Here is a 17,281-nt window from a genome sequence, read left to right as displayed (position 1 = left end):
TGGATTTAATTTCTAGAGTAAAGAGCGCTTGGAGAAGAAAAAAAAAAAAAAAAAGTACTGAAAAATGCTGAATGCTACTACTTGATTTCTGTAATCTGTTCTAGTAAAATGGTACCACGGAGCATATCAAGGTTTAAACTTAATATGTACTTTCTTCATTTTCAGCCGCTTTTCTCAAGTTCATTAAGTGATTCTGTGTCTGTAAACCTGCTGGCAACTGGACACTCCACTTTATATGCACTTCGTGCCCCAGTGAGTTTAAATGCTATTTTACACTTTCAATTGAACATTAAAAGGGCAATGTTACACACTAGGAATTTCATGCATCTGTATTAATGCTGACTACTGTAGCAGAGAACTGGCTTCCAAAGCAGTCCCAGAATTATCTTGTAGACATTATTAGCAAGAAATTGAAAAAATCCTAATCAGGTCAGTCCTTCTAAAACTTAGGAAGTAGGCAAAAGAAAAATTGGTGGTTTTCTTCTTTATAAAGTAACATTTGGGGCACTTTTTATTTTTTTCTGCATAATTATGAAGGCTGTCTTTTTTTTTTTTTTTAAAGGAGAGTCAAAAAAGAAACAAAAGGTTGTTTTTGCAGTATTATCTGACTCCAAGAACCACAACTTGTAAGGAAACAATCAAACACCGTGGAGATGATGCACAGAAAAACTTATGCCAGAAACAGAAAATTAAATTAATTAATTTAATAATCTGTCTCTATCATCACAGCCAAATACTCATGTATAAAAAGCATACCCCTTTGGTGCCCTACTTGCTACAGAAATCTAGCACCATCCTCACTGAAACTGGTGTCTTCTGAGATCAAATCTTCAGCCTGCAGCCTTCCTTACTATTTATAGTTGGGCAGGGTTTCACAAATATTTACAGATATGAAGCACTTCACCAAAGTTCCTTGTAATTCCTAGTTCTACATACATGAGAAGTTATTTGACCCTCAGGAAGCTGAGATATTATTAGGTATATTAATAAGTATCATTTGAAGTATATTTTTAATGTATGTTGTATTTAAATATAAGCCTTTACCTTATAATGTTCTCAAACAGCTATTCATATAAATAATAAATAACATTTTGTTGTTTCTATGAATACAGCAAAGGTTACCACCATAGCTTGACTAATTTGTGAAGAACTTCAATTCCTACCAACCCTCAAAGTGCTAAAAAAATTCTTGGATAACAGACTGGAAAAAAAAAAAAAAAAAAAAAAAGAAAAATATATATAAAAAAAAAAAACTTTAAAATATCCTGAGTTTCCCAGAACAAAGATATTTTGACCACTGTTACCATACCTTTGAACATCTACAATCCTGCTGCGTAAGAATGAGAGAGGTGAACACGAAAAGATGCCATCAACCCCCTCCTGTTAAAGCATAAGACCACCACAGACACAGTAGCTGACACATGGACACAGCTGAAGGACAACTGCCTTCCACCTTCAGGAAGAATTTGGAATGAGAATACAAATTGCTCTGAGTAGACAGATACATTTTTTCCTCCCTTATTACAATCTTACTCTCATATTCCTATGCATACGCTTCCACATTCCCTTGTCGGTCATCTCAAACAGAAAGGAAGCATCTAGGAAAAAACACAGTGCTGGACTGGGGGGAGGAGGGGAACTTCCAACCAAGCTTCCAGGTCACCACTGCCTCTGCAAGTTGATTACTCAACCCACTACTAATCTGCTGCACAATGCAATTTGATTTCAATTTCCCAAGGAGGTGGAGGAAGGGAGAGAGGAGAATGTATCCAGCTGATGAAGCCCCGCTTAGGTCAAAAATCTGTTGAAAGCTCTCGGCAGAGAAATGCACAGAAGAGACTGCAAGGGGAATAACGACCATTCATGCTTCCCTACCACCTTTTCCTTGATGTAGTTAACAAAAATATTTCATAATCATTTTGTTCAACTTTACTCACAATATCCTCTAACACGTACCAAATCCTATCTCTGAAAAATTTATTTTTTTCTATTAGGAATAGAAGGTGTTTCAGTTTCTTGGAATTTTTTTATTAATCAAAATTTGTAAGATATTGGTAATTAAAATGAGTAGTGGTACCTGATATACAGCTTTAAAATATTTTTCCTTCTCCTGGAAACAAGATTTAAACGCCTCTGGCCCATCACCGGACTAAATAATTAAAGAATTTATTTGCCATCATACCTTGACAAAACAGCTCCTGAACATTTCATTAAAAACGCTGAACCTATTTTCTGTGCTTGGAAGAGAAAGTTTGATGGAGCCTTATACTTTGCAAAACTGGCTTGCTTCCTTACATGTACATTTCAACATCAGACCATCAAATACTTCATCAGTTTACTTCCAGTCTGATCTGTCATTCCCACAGCAATATCCTATTGGAAATCACTCAGTCTGAATATTTCACAACCACCAGCTCACTGTTTTCTTACCTACCCACCTGCTTATTACATCACCTAGTATAACTTCATTAATTTTAACAGAAATTATATGTCATTCTACAGACTGATTTTTCTATTCTGATCTTGTTTCTGAAAGATATTTTGATCCTTGCTACTGAAACTGCCATTCACTCAGTATGAAATTCAGAACAGATAAACATCATTTTGTGTAACTTAAAGGGCCAAATACCAACACACAAAGTAAGAGACCATTATGACATTAGCCATGATTCGTAACAGTTGACCTTTGAATCCAATCAAATTGTCACTTCTTCAAAGCTATATCTGTTCTAATCAAATACAATGTAAAGCATCAAGGGATTTTCACTCAAATATTTACAGAGGGTGTTTTTAATTATACAATTTAAATATTTCAACTTCATTACACTGGGGAGATTTATATGAGCATATTACAACTTTATAGCCTTGATCTGGTTTAAATTATGAAACTCCTTTATAACTTCCTATGTAAAGATCCAGATTAGAATTTCTTCAATCAGCTCAAATGTATAACATTTGAATTAACCAGTCTTTTAGTGTGCCTTTCATGATAAGGACTTAATACACACACACAAAGTAGATATACAGATTTGCTCAACAGAAAAACAGTGAACAAAGCCAAGGCAGCGTGCTCTAGCACGATGATGGACAGACAGTTAGCACTAACTACAACTAGGGCTGTACAGACTTCTTTTAAAGAGTCTCAGTACTTCAAAGATTATTTTTGTAAGTGGTCTTCTAGATCTACTTACTATATACATATGTCCGCCAAATCACCATGGCAATTCTGTTTCATTAAAACATCAGAAATTTTTTGTTCAAAACTTCGCTTTTTTTCAAAAGTCCAACTATTCACCACTTACCTACTTCACTGAGATTTCCATTGGAAAGAAAAAATAAAAAAAGGATCCTAGCTGTGAAGGTGACTCTTATAACTAATACACTGATTGGGGAATCCTAGTTCTGATTAATTTTGAGTGATCTGAGATGTGAAAGCTGTGCTGTCAATCAGAGCAAGGTCTTGAGGCAGGTTTCTCAAGATCCAAGTCTACCTCAGAATCCCTGACAGGGGAGTAACACACTGAAGTTTCCATCCCAGTGGAAATACCAGTTTTATAACCTCCATACTCCTGCAAATGAGAAAATTGTCTGGTTAACTGTATAGGGCTATGTTACAAAAAAAGCAGGATGCGTTGTATTTTCATTATTTTAGCCTGATCGAGACAAACTTTTTAAGTATAAACTTCTGATCAATCCAGCCAACCACCACAACCACTGGTAACATTATGTGGAGCCTCTTGAGAGACAAGATGACTAAAAATAGCTGTCAATACTAGGATCCCCGTAAAATAGTTACAAAAGTTACTAATACTTTGAAAAATTGAAATGGTTAACTAGATTTCATTTTAATAAAATAGGTGCTAAATATTTTCTGAGAAAATAAGCCTTTGTAAGAGGTCTTATACACACACTCAAAAATTGAGAACCAAAATGGGTTTTGCACATATTTGAAAAGTCCCTGACAGAGTGCTAACGAGGGTACCTGGATCAAGAAGCCCATGCTTTGAATTCCTGAGTACAGGCTGCTTCACCGATGTCATGAGGAAAATCTTCATTGTATTAGTTTTACTAAGAAATTGCAAATTTATTTTAGTAGCTAATACAGGTCCTACTCTTACAAAGGCAGCAGTTATCATTAAGTCTGACCAATTTGCAAACAACAAAAGAACACAATTTTTGGAATATCAGAACACAATTACTCTCTAATACTTCAATGTCCAACGGTTCTCCAAGTTAAATGGTCAACGCACGATGTCAGAAATTTCACAGAAAATACTGTGTCATGAAGGCTTACAGCCTTCCCTTTTTCCCCATGAAGAAAACCATCCTTCTCTCCATGTCTGTCTGCATAGATGCAGCCCCTAATTCAACAAAGCCCTTACGCCTGATGTATAATGCTTTATTTCAGCAGAATTCAAATGCACATGTAAGTGCTCTGTTGAACAAGGAGGGATTTAGGCATATGCTTAAGTACTTCACTGAACTGGAACCATGCTACTATTTATAGAAAGCTTTTTGTTCCGGTTTTATTGTTCAACACTTACAGTCATCCTATGGCTTTTCCTTCTGTATACCTCACAGAGCAAAGCTTCTAGGGCTACAATTTTCTTCCAGAAGTCATAGGTTTAAAATCAGAATGGATATCATAAACTCCTCCAATCTTATATTTCTTTCACCATATTGACACAGAAATATGGAAAAAAAAAAAAAAAAAGGCTGAATCATAGGAAAGTTATGAAGCCAGAAGTCATATACAACATCAGGGTGAAAAAGCGTTTCCCCTCCTGCACTGAAGAAGGCATTCACATAGGAACACTAAAATATGTACCCATAAGTGTTCATTTCAACTTCTCCACGCATCTTTAAGTGTGCAATACTCCATTCCACAGAGAGAATCAGGCAGGGTCATGTCTGAAGCTTCTATTCGACTTGAAAAGACATTAGTGCTGTACACTCATTGCTGCTGCAGAGAGGCAGACTGCTAACAGGCACTGAGTGATGTGTGAGAAGACAAAAATACTTCCAAATGACTTCCAGTTCAACACCAGTACCTCTGTATTTTCATTTAGAAAAATATCTCTCTCCATTGCAGAGGGATCTGGACCTATCAGCTCATCTTTCAGTTAATGAACACATTTTCACAAATCTTTGTTTTGATTAACCAATCTCTTTAGACACATATTGATATCAAAAAATTCCACATCTTCCTAAAAATCTCTAAATATCTGCTTTATTAACAATACCAGTGATCCGATGTTGTTCTTTTCTAGATTTTATGTCCCCCACAAATACATACACGGGGCTTCTATGTTATATACTTACACACAGATTAACCAAAGACAGTGCTGTGCTTCTCGGATGCTTGAAAATCTGGTTGGATAAAACTGGTAGGTTTAACTGACATCCCTCTATTAAAACAGCCATAAAAGGCATGTTTCCATCCAAAGCAGTATCAAATATAAGACTGTTTGGTAACTCAGATGGTTTGAAGGGAAAGGATTGATCTAGACATTTTTTGAGAATGGAAAGAGAGCGCTAAAAATGAAAGAGGAGAAGCAGGCAGAAAAAGACAAAGAAAGAGAAGGAATGATGAAAACAGCCAGCTCCTCAGTAGCGTGTAACAGCGAAGGCTGCAGCATCGGACGTGCCTGTGCGCTGACGGGGGGAGGCTGGGAGGGAAGGCAGAGCACTGCTGCTGTTGCGTTTGATGCAGCGCCCGTGCTGCAGCGCAGCAATAGCTCCTGCGTGGCCCACCTCCCACTTCCCTTCCCAAGGAAATCCACCACCCAGCTTCTGCCGTGGAAAGCTGGCAGAGAGACACTCGCTTTGCCTGATTCCTCCTGCGCCTAGGGGAACAGGGACGTACACATCTTTGTAGATACTCGCGCATAAACAGCATCAAAGAAAACTCCATCATCCGTTTCTCCTGTAACTCAAGATTTTCAATTCCGGATACCTAGCTGCATTGCAAGGGGCAAAACTGCCCCCCAAGAGCACATTATTTCATCAGAGCACCCCAACAACATAACCCAAAGCCACTAAAAGCAATGCGAGAAACTTTTCAGCGTTTTCAATAGGTACTGATTTGGACTCCAATAATCTTCAGTTGAATTATTAATGGTAACTTGTAAGCCATTATCAGGGGAAGATCTCTATTAGTCACCAATTTAGAGTGCAATTTTCAAAAACATCCGACTTATAGATGCATGAATCCCATTGACAAACCAACACGACTTAAAATTCCATTTGGCTTCCATCCCTCCCCTTTAAAAAAAGCCTGCCCTTAACACATTAAATATTTCTACTGCGTTATCTATAGCTTATTTGACAGTCAGGCCATAAATGTTACTTGGAAATGGTCTCTTGACAAGAACACAACACTTAGCACTAAGTTTACAAATGTGATATTCCCTCCCTAGAGCAGGATGAAATTTTAACTGAAGGAGTATGCTGTTCTAGGCAGGTTCTTCTACTGGGTGCGAACTGGCTCACAGAACAGTGCCTGCAAGAAGAACACCAAAAAAAATGGTATTTTCACAAAGAGGAGAGACTTGGTTGTTGTGTATATGTAGAACCTACCACACTTCTATTTAAGTAAGTGGGTTTAATACTCTTTTTGAATAACATTAGAAATATCTTGCTGATACAAAGAGTGTTTTACACTTACAACAGCATTTTCTGTCCAAAATTCTCAGTAACTTTACAAGTAGTGATGCATTAACCCTTGAAACATGCAGGTTAGGTGCATACTATAGCAGTTTAATTATTAATCTGAAACAACAGCCCAACAAAGGCAAGCAACTTGTATGGAGGCAGAAAATGTCCCCTAACAAAGCAAGTAAAAACAGTTAGTTCCCCCATCTCATGCCCTAGCCATCAAATCCATTCATTTATTTTAATCTTTTCATGCTGCTCCCTTGTGAAGGAAAAATAGTATATTATGAAGGTGGAGCTGTGCTAAAATAAAGTTACAAACACAAAAGACATTACTAATGCTGTAGATGTATTTTATTCTGGCTGAGACTGAAAAGGCAGCAATACGTTCCAGGTAAGCATTATCACAAGTCAAGAGAATTCACTAACATACTGAAAGGAAGATGTGAAAAAAGCACAAAAAAAAAGAAGTGGGATTCAGGGCAGCAACTTCAGCAAACTCAGCCAAATGATTTGTAACATCTCTTGAAGAGATGATCAAGGAGTGCAGAAGAACTGATAGTTATCAACAAAGCCTATATAAAATAGCGAGACAGATTATCTCAGTGCAGAGGGAATATAGGAAGCATTGTAAAAGACTATTACTGTTACATCCAGAGTCTTTAAGGGCTTTGACTATCAAAAGAGATTGTACAAAAGGTGAAACAAGAACATTTAACAAAGAACAAGTAGAAAAGAAAGGCACAAACGTCTCAGGTAAGATCCAGATGAGTCAACCCACAAAAGGATCAACAACTAATGAGGGACATGAAAAGGCAATAGGAAAAGGATCTATAAATACAGCAGAAGTAAGTGAGGGACAAAGATAAGCAGAGGTTCTAGGATTTAATGGAAAAGGAGAGAAAATAACAGACAGTTAAGAGAAAGCTGAAGTATTCAGTACCTCCTTCATATTCTTTTAATGTCTCCATCCTAAGGATAATGAAAAGCAAAAAAATTTCTAAAGTAATTTTTACCAAGGCTACAGGCCTGAAGGAAAAAAAAAAAGAATAGGCTAAAAAATACCGAAAGAAACCAGACATACTCAATTTGACAGAGAACGATGAAGTTCACTGCAGAGTACTTAAGGAATTACCTAAAGCCATCCCCAAACATTAGCTATTATATTCAATAATGCACGAAGGAAGGGTAGAGTTCCCAGAGGACTGTGGAGAGGCAAAAATAGTACACAACTTCAAAGGGAGAAGCAAGTCTGACTCAAGAAACTGCAAACCAATCTACATCCCTTTTCTACTGAGGAAGATGCTGAAACAAGTTAAATCATCACATAAGAACCATGAAGGATGAAGTGCCTGAAAATAATCAAAACATCAAACCAATGAAATTTCCTTTCTGATACTGCAACCAGCCTACTAAAGAAGAAAAACCCAGTAACAGGCAATTTATACTGGCTGCAGTAAGGCTTTGGGTAACTGCCCAACATTCTGTTTTCATGGGACAGTAAGGACCGATATGAAATCACAGCTTAGCAGGGGACAGATGAAATTGCAGCTTAGTGGGTGCACAGTTTCTTAATAAACAAACAAATAAACCGCCACACACTTTAAAAGTGATTACTAAAATTCACTGTCAATGGAATGCAATTTGATGTAGCACAGTGCAAGAATACATCTTACAGCTGACTGTATACATTAACAAATTTCAGTAGCGAAAAATGTGAAGTAAGCAGGGAGGGTTCATACCGCCTTCAGTCCACATGCGGACAAGATCAAAATTCAAAATCAAATCTAATATATCAAAGAACTTGTTGAAAAGTAAACTGTAGGCAGAGCAATTGCAAATCTAGAAATCAAGCAAAAATACGAAATAGAAATAAGCTGAATGCTGCTGGAAAGGATCTGGAAGCCATTGTAGTCTATAACTAACAAATAGTGTAACGGTATTTTTAAAAAAGGCATATGTCATGCCAGGATGCATAACAAGAGTGCCACACATAAAGTAACCTTTCCATTTTTCTCTACTGTCCAGAAACTTGCAAAACCTGACTCAAAAAAAAGGAAAAAAAAAAACACAAGAAAATTCACAGTAAATGCAACTCTGTCTTGTCATCTTATTTAGCTAGGGAGCAATAAACGTTACCAGTGCCAAGAAAAAATATGATGGGAACACTGTTGGGTCACACAAAAAGCAACATAATACTGTATCTTCTGGAAGAAACAAACCGATTAACACCAAACCTCACATACCATAATGGCATTTTCTTGTTCCTACTGCTCTCAAATTCTTTAGCACTTGACACAGAATCAGCAGGGCTACAGTGTATAACACATTAATTTTTCAGAGTATTTAACCTTTCAAGAAGAATCATTCTACCTCTTCCAGAATGCTTCTTGTGTCATTTGCACCTTTAACCAAAAATAGGCCTAGTTTTTGTCAAGGCTTTTGGACATTTGGTACTTACTGTAATTAAGAAAAACCCAGTAAGATGGAATAGATCTTTTCCAGATAATATTTTGACTTTTTGTCTTCATGTCATTACTTTCTACTATTTATAGGCCACAACTTGTGCCAGTCTTTCTTTTTAGTCCACAAATACAGATTTAAAGCTAATAAAATACCCCCACACATTAGAAAAATGCTGGTGAACATGTAAATTCTGTAGAATAAAGCAATGGATTAAAACTGCATTTGAATTTAAGAGTACAAGTTCAAGACAGCAAAGCACTTCTATATACACCTAATATTGCCACCAACTAGTTTTTCTTGCGTAAGTTATTCTCAAAACTAGCGTTTTGCTTTTATTGTGAGAGTAGGACAGCACCCAAAAAAATCACAGATCAATTTCCTCAAATGACAAAGAATAAAAATCTTAACTTTTCTGGAACAAAGTTAATTTACCTTAAGCTTCAGCAGCTGCTACCAACAGAATCACTAAGAAACCTGATGATAGCAAAGAATCTTGTTCTGCTCTTGATTATAGTAAATCTCCTCATTTAATGCTGCTGCTTAAAACCATTTTGAGCTGCCTATAAAAATAGTTTATGGGAAGCCATCAACCTATTGGGAGTTTCCAGTTTTGGTTACAGAGAACATTCCCCGAAAACAAAATTCCTACTATTTCAATCATCTTACACATTATTAGCCTGTTTAAATAATAACAATATTACAAAAAGTTTTAAAATACCAAGAAAATACCTGCATCACAAAGACTGAAATGCTGGGTAGTCTAATATGTGGGTCTATTTTGTATGTTGAGCTGAATGCAATCACACCTTCCATGATGGAAGACTTCCCATTAGTGGGAATAACTTCCACTGATGAAGAATTGCTGTGCAATAAGCAAGACAGCAAATACATTCAGGGTGACACTGTGACTTTTGCACAGTAAAGCTATCCAGAGGCTTGGAAAGTATCTCATGTTCATAATGGTACCAAAAGGAATATTCTAGGTGTTAGGCTCACTGTTGACCACCAAAAGTCCCTGTTCATCAGAGAGCTCCTGAAACCCAAAGCATTTTAACAAGAGATGCATGTAATATGGAGTGGACATCAGCAGCTGCAAAATTTTTAAGCAACCTTCATCCCTGCTGGACGATTTTATATTAGACATACTTCTCATGAAGTCAAATATAAGTTACTTTATGCATCTTAATAAATAAATTAGGCTAAAGGTAATTCCCTGAACACTACGGAATTAATGATTTATTGATCACAGAAATAAAAATGCTGAATAGAGGCATTTTCAGTATTCTGGGCTTCATACTGCACAAAGATTTTCAAAACCTGAAATGCACATCCAAGATCAAACTGCTGCGAAGCTTGGTAGGTGTGAGAGGGAAATGTGACTCAGTCTTGCAGCTCCAAATCCTGTCCCTTCAACAATTGAAATATATCATTCCTTGATGAATTTGCAAACCCATGTGATGGTTTCCATATATACATACAGTGCATACATAATCAGACTGCTACATGCAGGCAGGACAAAGTACCTCCTCCATGAGAAGTACCAATGAAAGCAAGCAGTTTTGGTTCAGAAAAACCCAGTACTATTACTTTTTAAAGGTGTTTCACTATATAATGAATACATTCCTTGTGCAAACAAAGATTCTTGTATTATGACAACTGTACCACCCAGTACACAATATCACTGTTGCTGCTCTTTCACAGGCATTCTGAAATTTCACCACAACATTGCCTCCACAAGTATGCGGCACTCCAAATACGGCAACTTCTGGAAGTTGGGCAGTTCTTGGGATGTAGAGCCTTGAAAAAGGAGTGATGGGAAGATTGTAAAATCAGCCAGCAACGTGAGGCCTTTAGATCAGGGGGGAGAAATAGCTGAAACCAGATAAATAAGCTTCCACAAGAGAATTGCCATTGAGGCTCTGAGGGCACTGACCTGAGCATTCAGACTGAAGAAACTCAAGCTCTTCAGAAATTGTCTTTTTCTGCACACTTAGCAGTATGCAACAAACCCTCCAAAACACACTTCCTACCATACCTGTTAAATATGTAGCAACTTCTGCCTCCAAGAAACATTTAAAGCCTTTTTGGTTTACATTCCAGCGTGTGGAGGGCGTCCCTGCAGCACACCAGCTATTTTATTTATATGTTACAAAATACTCAAGAATTCTGAACATAAGGTTCAAAATATGTGAAAACAAGGCCTTTTACATACTGACCTTAGATCCAAGTCCATGCTGATGCGTATGGGGTGACCCAGGGAAGTGCCAGTTAACACATCACTTTTAGGATATGCTAGATTAGATCAACGTGAAAGATTTGGTCACACCTATAAAATGGAAGTCTGAGATATTTCACTACTAAATAACTCCATTTATGGAAGATGAAACTTTTTTCGAAGTAGGCTCTGGCAAAAAATAAGCCTTTCTGATTTAACTGATAGCTTTGTAGCATGAATGAGACCAATGTGTATCTCTGCCATTATGACATACATTACTGTTACATCTCTTATCCTATTACATGTAAATACTATTTGTCCATGCTTGCTTTTTCTTTCTCAAAGATTTTAGATTTTTTTCTTTTTGGATAATTAAAACTACTTTATCCTTTTGCATTTACCACTTCTATTCTTAAAATAAATTATCTGCATTTATACTTATCTTTACTTTCTTAGTTTTTACATATTTTTTTCTTTCAAAGGACAACTTAAGTGCCAATTTGAACTTTGTGAATTGTAAACATTTACTGCACAGTAGATTTACATTATACGCAAAGCTTTGTTTTTAAAGAGAATTCTTAAGTATATCTGACACACACATTCCAATGGTAAGCTTCACAGAAGTTTGAACTTTGTTCAAATGTTTAAGGATTTCAGCAGATTTAAAAGTTTTCACACAATTTTGTTTAAATGTAAACATTCGTCCTGTTCCCAATTATTTATTCCACTATCACCTCCCGACAGACTGTCACTAAACAAATCACTTAACCCTTGTACAATTACTCTGCTTTTTCCTCATGGTCAAGAGAGATTTTTTTTCCCAACTGCATTCATCATCCTGCACCTAGACTGAAGTTACAATACAAGTTTTAGGATATTTTGAGTATCAGAACTTTCTTTTTCACCTCACTTCAACCACACTTCAAACTGCCTATTATAAATTTTGGACAAATAACCAGAATATGCAGGTTTGGTGATGTAGGTAAACTCTAAGCTAGCACCTTGAGGATTATCTATATTCAGACAAATAGTCCTACTTTCTAGTCACATCACTAAAGTTACCATGGTAAGTGACTTGCAGCGCTTTATTCTTAGCCAGCAAAAGATAAGGAAGCAGATAAATGCACCAGGTTTGACTCTGCTATCTACCAAGAGGTAGCTAATGCCATCTGAGGTGCCCTGCTACTGTGTTTGATACGTGACACGGGACACAGTGGAGACTCGCAGCTCTCTGAAGCTGTGCAAAAGGCCAGGAGGGGTACCCTGAGGCACCTCAACTGACACCAAACCCCTGTTTGAGGAAAACCAAACCAAGCCCACTGGCTATTACAGTGGTCCATTCACTCTCCTCCTTGCACTCCCCCCAAATTAATCCTATTGAGGTGACAGCATTACAGGACACCATGTAAGTATAGCCATCATCTCCCCATGGAACTTGTCAAAACCAATAAAAATTTACTTAGCATAATCAGGAAATAGACAATGGAATGGTTAAAAGATATGGTCTGTATAGAGACGTGTCAGAAATTTGGATCAGTATCTCATTCAATAGCCTTGGTAATCAAGAGGTTGTGGTCCTGAATTTACAGCACGTGAACAAAGGACCGTATTGGTAACGATATCAAATACAAATTAAAGGTAACATAATACCCTGCATACATGCCATTTAATGCTAAAATGAAAATGCTAATATTGACACTAAACTGAACTTTTAAAAAATATTCTTTTGCTTTAGGAAGAACTTCTAACAATGCTCACTTTGAAGATAGAGCTCAACATTAGACGATAAAGTCATTAAAATGAATAGTGAACTAGTTTATCAGCAAGATACACAGACATAGACAAGCAACCACTTCTTCACATAAGTGTCATGAAAATGCTGAGTTCTATTTGAGTCACCACGTGAAAATTAGTCACGTGTAGGTGAGTGGACAGGATGAGAAAAGAGGTGTTACTTGTGAACATGACTATATGCATGCAGTCCCACTCAGTTTCAAAGAACTGCTTACGTAACTAAGGGCTTGCAGTATCTACCAGCAATATACCCGTATTCTTTAAAAGATTTCTTTTTACTGCTTGGGAGTTGAGTTACAGCAGTGTCAACTTTCACACTGTTTATAAACTCACATTTTAGTTTACTTCAGCAGCAGTGAAGTCCTACTCTACACCACTGCTTTCAGCTTGTCTGTCTTCTCAGCACCTTATCTTGGTATCCATGCTTCTCAAATATCACTTTACCACAAAATACACTTTAAATAAAAAGAAAGTAAAGAAAGTATTAGCACAGGATTAAGTTGTGTTTGTGTAATGTGATAAAACAACGCAACAATAAGTAAGAAAAAAATACAAGCAAAGGCGATCAGCAAGAGATATACGGAAAGAAGTAAACTTTTTGACAGTTTAATGAAGTAAAAGAGAGGTTTCCACCACCTACAATACAACAGGCCTTTCAAAGGTATATAGCGGAAGACAGTGTTTCTTCTTTCACATTTCTAGTACAGCCTCCAGGTCAAAATTTTGGAGAAATACTCCATTATGGTCAGTGACAATAGGAACGCACATCCTGACGACCTCTGTGCAAGGGTGGTGGCGAGGGGGACTCCAGCAGCCGCCTTGGGCGGGTGGTTTGCGGCGTCACCTACGGAAAGTTATCTCCTCCCGCCGCAGCCTTTCTGGGGCTCTGACCGTGCTCTTAACACCTCACCTGAGTACTGCGAGGCTTTCAAAACTACTGGTTGTAAAACACATTTAAATCCCCCAGTGGGGTAAAAAAAAAAAAAATAGAAAAGAAAAAAAGCCCCAGCCCCGCCGTACCAGAGCTCAGCTGAAGGCGCAGGAGCGGGGCGAGTTTCCCCGCCCGCGGACACGGTGGCGACGGCGCTCCCGAGGGGCTTCTCCTTCCATCAGCTCACACACGCCAGCCGAGGGAGCAGCACTGAGGGGCATGAACCTCCTTCTAGCTCTCTCAAATAGTTATTTCTAAGAAGAGCGTCACCTTCGGAAACTTGGGAGCCCAGAGCCCGTCCCCGGGGTCGCCCGGGCTCCCGGCGGCCGCCAGCGCGGGGCTTCGCCGCCGCCACCCAGCTCCCAGCCCCGGGGCTGCCCGGGCCGGGCAGAGCGCGGCCGCCGCCGCCTCCCGCGCGCTCCTGCCCCCGTCATTAACCAAACCGCAGGGCTTGAAACGGACCGAGACCGAAGGGCTGTGCGAGGGCGGTTTTCCCGCCGCTGCAGCTACTCAGCCCTCCCGTCCCGCGGAGCAACCGCCTCCATTCACCGCCCCAAAACATCCTCCAGCCGCATCCCGCTGCTCCCGGTACCCCCCTCCGGGGCGGGCTCGGCCCCGGCGGGCGCTCCCCCGCCGCCCCCCGCGCCTCAAGGTCACACCTCGCCGCGGGGCAGCCCGCGGGGGTCGCCGCTCCCCACAGCCGCCCACCCCGCGCCGGCGGAGCCGGGCCGCGCCGGGCTCCCGCTCCTACCTGAGCCGGCGAGCGGAGCGGAGCCGCCGGGAGCGCGCAGGCGGCCGCTGTCCCCTCAGCGGCGGCGCCCGGGGGAGTCGGGCCGCGCACGGCGCCTCCCTCCTGCGCCGGGCCGCTGCGCTGCGGTGGGCGGCGGCGCTCCGTCAGACTTCGCGGGGCCGCGGCGAGCGGGGAAGCCCTGGGCGGGGGGGTAGCGCCTCTCCCCTCCCCGCCGAGGTGCCGGCCCCAGCGGAGCCTCGCCTCGCCTCGCCTCGCCTCGCCTCCCCCGGCAGGGCTGGGGCTCCCCTCAGCGGAGAGAGGCCGGCGCCGCGCCCAGCTCCGCCGGGGCTCCGGGGAGCGCGCAGCGCCGCGGAGGTGGTGGGGGGGTCCCTCCGCGCCTCGGCCCCGGCTTCCCGCCCGGGGCACCCCGCTCAGGGCCCACAGCCCCGCGGAGGAGGGCCGGGCCCCGGCCGGGTCAGCGGCCGGAGAAGGGGCGTCCTGAGGGGGCGGGGGGACACCCCCCGTTCCGTACTGTTCAAGTTACGGCGCTGAAATTTGCCTGTCGCTCTCCCAAGATGTCGGGCAGTGGCGGGAAGCGCCGGCAGGTGAGGGTGGCTCTGACCCGGCCGCAGCGAGGGAGGATTTAATCGCGTCTGTCAGTAGCAAAGGTTTACCACCACCACCACCTTTTTGGGTTTTGTTTCTTAATACTCACCGTTTTTAAGTCAGAATTCTCAAAAAAAAAAAAAAAAATCACAAGGGGAAGGCCCTGACCTTGATTCTGGGAGATGGAGAGTACCACCCTGGGACACAGGACCTTTGGAAAAATATATGTATACTTCCACTTTCGGAAGGAAGTACGATGTACAGATGATGTCCATTACATAGACTGAGGAGCTAACACTCGAGTATTTGTCAAAAGAAACCCCAAACAAAAACCCCGCAATGTAGATTTGAAGATACTACTTTTCCTCACAACATTGCCAAAAAGAGGGTGGCATCTTCAAAACATTGCCAGAGTACGTAACGTTGTGTATTTAACCAAACCTTCCTGGGTTTACATACAGGTTTAAATTAGATCTCATAACAGTTCTGTGTGACATACAATCTTTTCACCGTGAGAGTTAAAACCAGTTACTGAAGGTCTCCAAAGCTGAACTAAAATAGAGGGAATTTTGAAGAGCAGAAAAAAAGCATTTTCTAGATGGGATAGGTTTTTGTTTGGTGTAAAGGATTCATATACATCACACAACACCTGTAGTCCTCTACAGCGAACAACACTAGCATTTTACTTGGAAAACTGGAGATCTTCCATCACTTTTTATTGATGAATAGCAGCACTGGCCAGCCTGGGTTGTTTGAGAGATGATACACTGTTAATTATATTCTGATTACTATCTTGGCTTCTTCCTTAACACCATTTAAATTCCAGTCTTAACCTTATCTCAGCAAGGACTTAACACAAAAGTAGGACAGCCAACATAACAAAAGTACAAATCCCTCCACATCTTTTAAAACTATTTGTAACTTAAAACCAGGAGAAGCTGTGACCATATTTTTGTAGTGCTTTCAGACAAGCTTGTTAGCAATACACAGACTTGTAGTTCTCACCGAGTTTGGTTACTAGCTTCACAAAAAAATTAGAAACCTGTAACTATTCTGCAAATACCTAGATTCATTTTCTCATTTGATCTTAAACCACATGCTTACTGTCAACTGAAAATCAACATTTCTGGTGCTCTCCCCTGCTACATCTCTCTGGGTCACGATGAAGATCAAACAAACTGAGAAAAACTAATCAAGAATAGCAACATTTCTGTTTTGACAATGCTTAGAAGGATGGCAGAGAAAGCTTGAATGAAATGTTTACAACAATAATCATGCAAACATTAGGTAAATGTGGTGCTATTTTCAGCTTGTGCTTATTAATCATTTAAAACAGATGATGGGAGTACAGTTTGAAAAGCATTAGATGTGCATTCTTCCTAGCTGCATGCAAACACATTTGGCTGATAATTCTGCACTGCATAAAAACATTACATCCTACAGATTGTTTTCACAAAAATGCTAAATTCCACACACAACCACACCTGTTAAACGCTAAGGTTCACAGTGCAGAGCTCAGGATTTAAATATTATACAGGACAATCTCCGAGCATGATTCGTCACATCATAACATCCACAGCTGGTCTCAGCTACTGCACCTGGGACTAATAACGCCAGAGCAGTACACACAAATAATTACTTTCCTTGCCGCCTCTCCATTTTAAGATACTTAGCCCCTATGGCTGATTTTTTAAAATCACGGTGAAATCAGAAGTGCGTGGTTGTTTATCACAAGTGATAAACAATGAATGACAGAGCAGCTTGCTTCATTTTAGTATTTTCTACCTATGGAAATCTTTTCCCATGCAAACAACCATACAGCATTTCTTAAGTTTCTGGCAGCTTTAGAAGCTACCCTCATATTTTTATAGAGAGTACCTGACAG

General features: G+C 40.2%; 1 protein-coding gene across 1 annotated transcript in view; it reads right to left on the bottom strand.

Annotated features, from left to right (window-relative positions):
- The window catches only part of ATP2B2 (ATPase plasma membrane Ca2+ transporting 2), a 430,835-nt gene extending 415,785 nt beyond the window's left edge, over positions 1-15,050 (bottom strand). The window contains exon 1 of the mRNA XM_032995794.2: positions 14,812-15,050. The gene's annotated coding sequence lies outside the window, so the exon portion shown is untranslated. The remainder of the gene's footprint in view (positions 1-14,811) is intronic.
- Between the last annotated feature and the right edge of the window lie 2,231 nt (positions 15,051-17,281).

This window comes from Tyto alba, unplaced genomic scaffold (genome assembly GCF_018691265.1).
Source record: "Tyto alba isolate M040663 unplaced genomic scaffold, T.alba_DEE_v4.0 Super-Scaffold_49, whole genome shotgun sequence".
In the NCBI taxonomy this organism is placed as follows: Eukaryota; Metazoa; Chordata; class Aves; order Strigiformes; family Tytonidae; genus Tyto; species Tyto alba.
The sequence above is the reverse complement of the archived record's forward strand: the minus strand, read 5'-3'. Positions and strand labels throughout refer to the sequence as shown.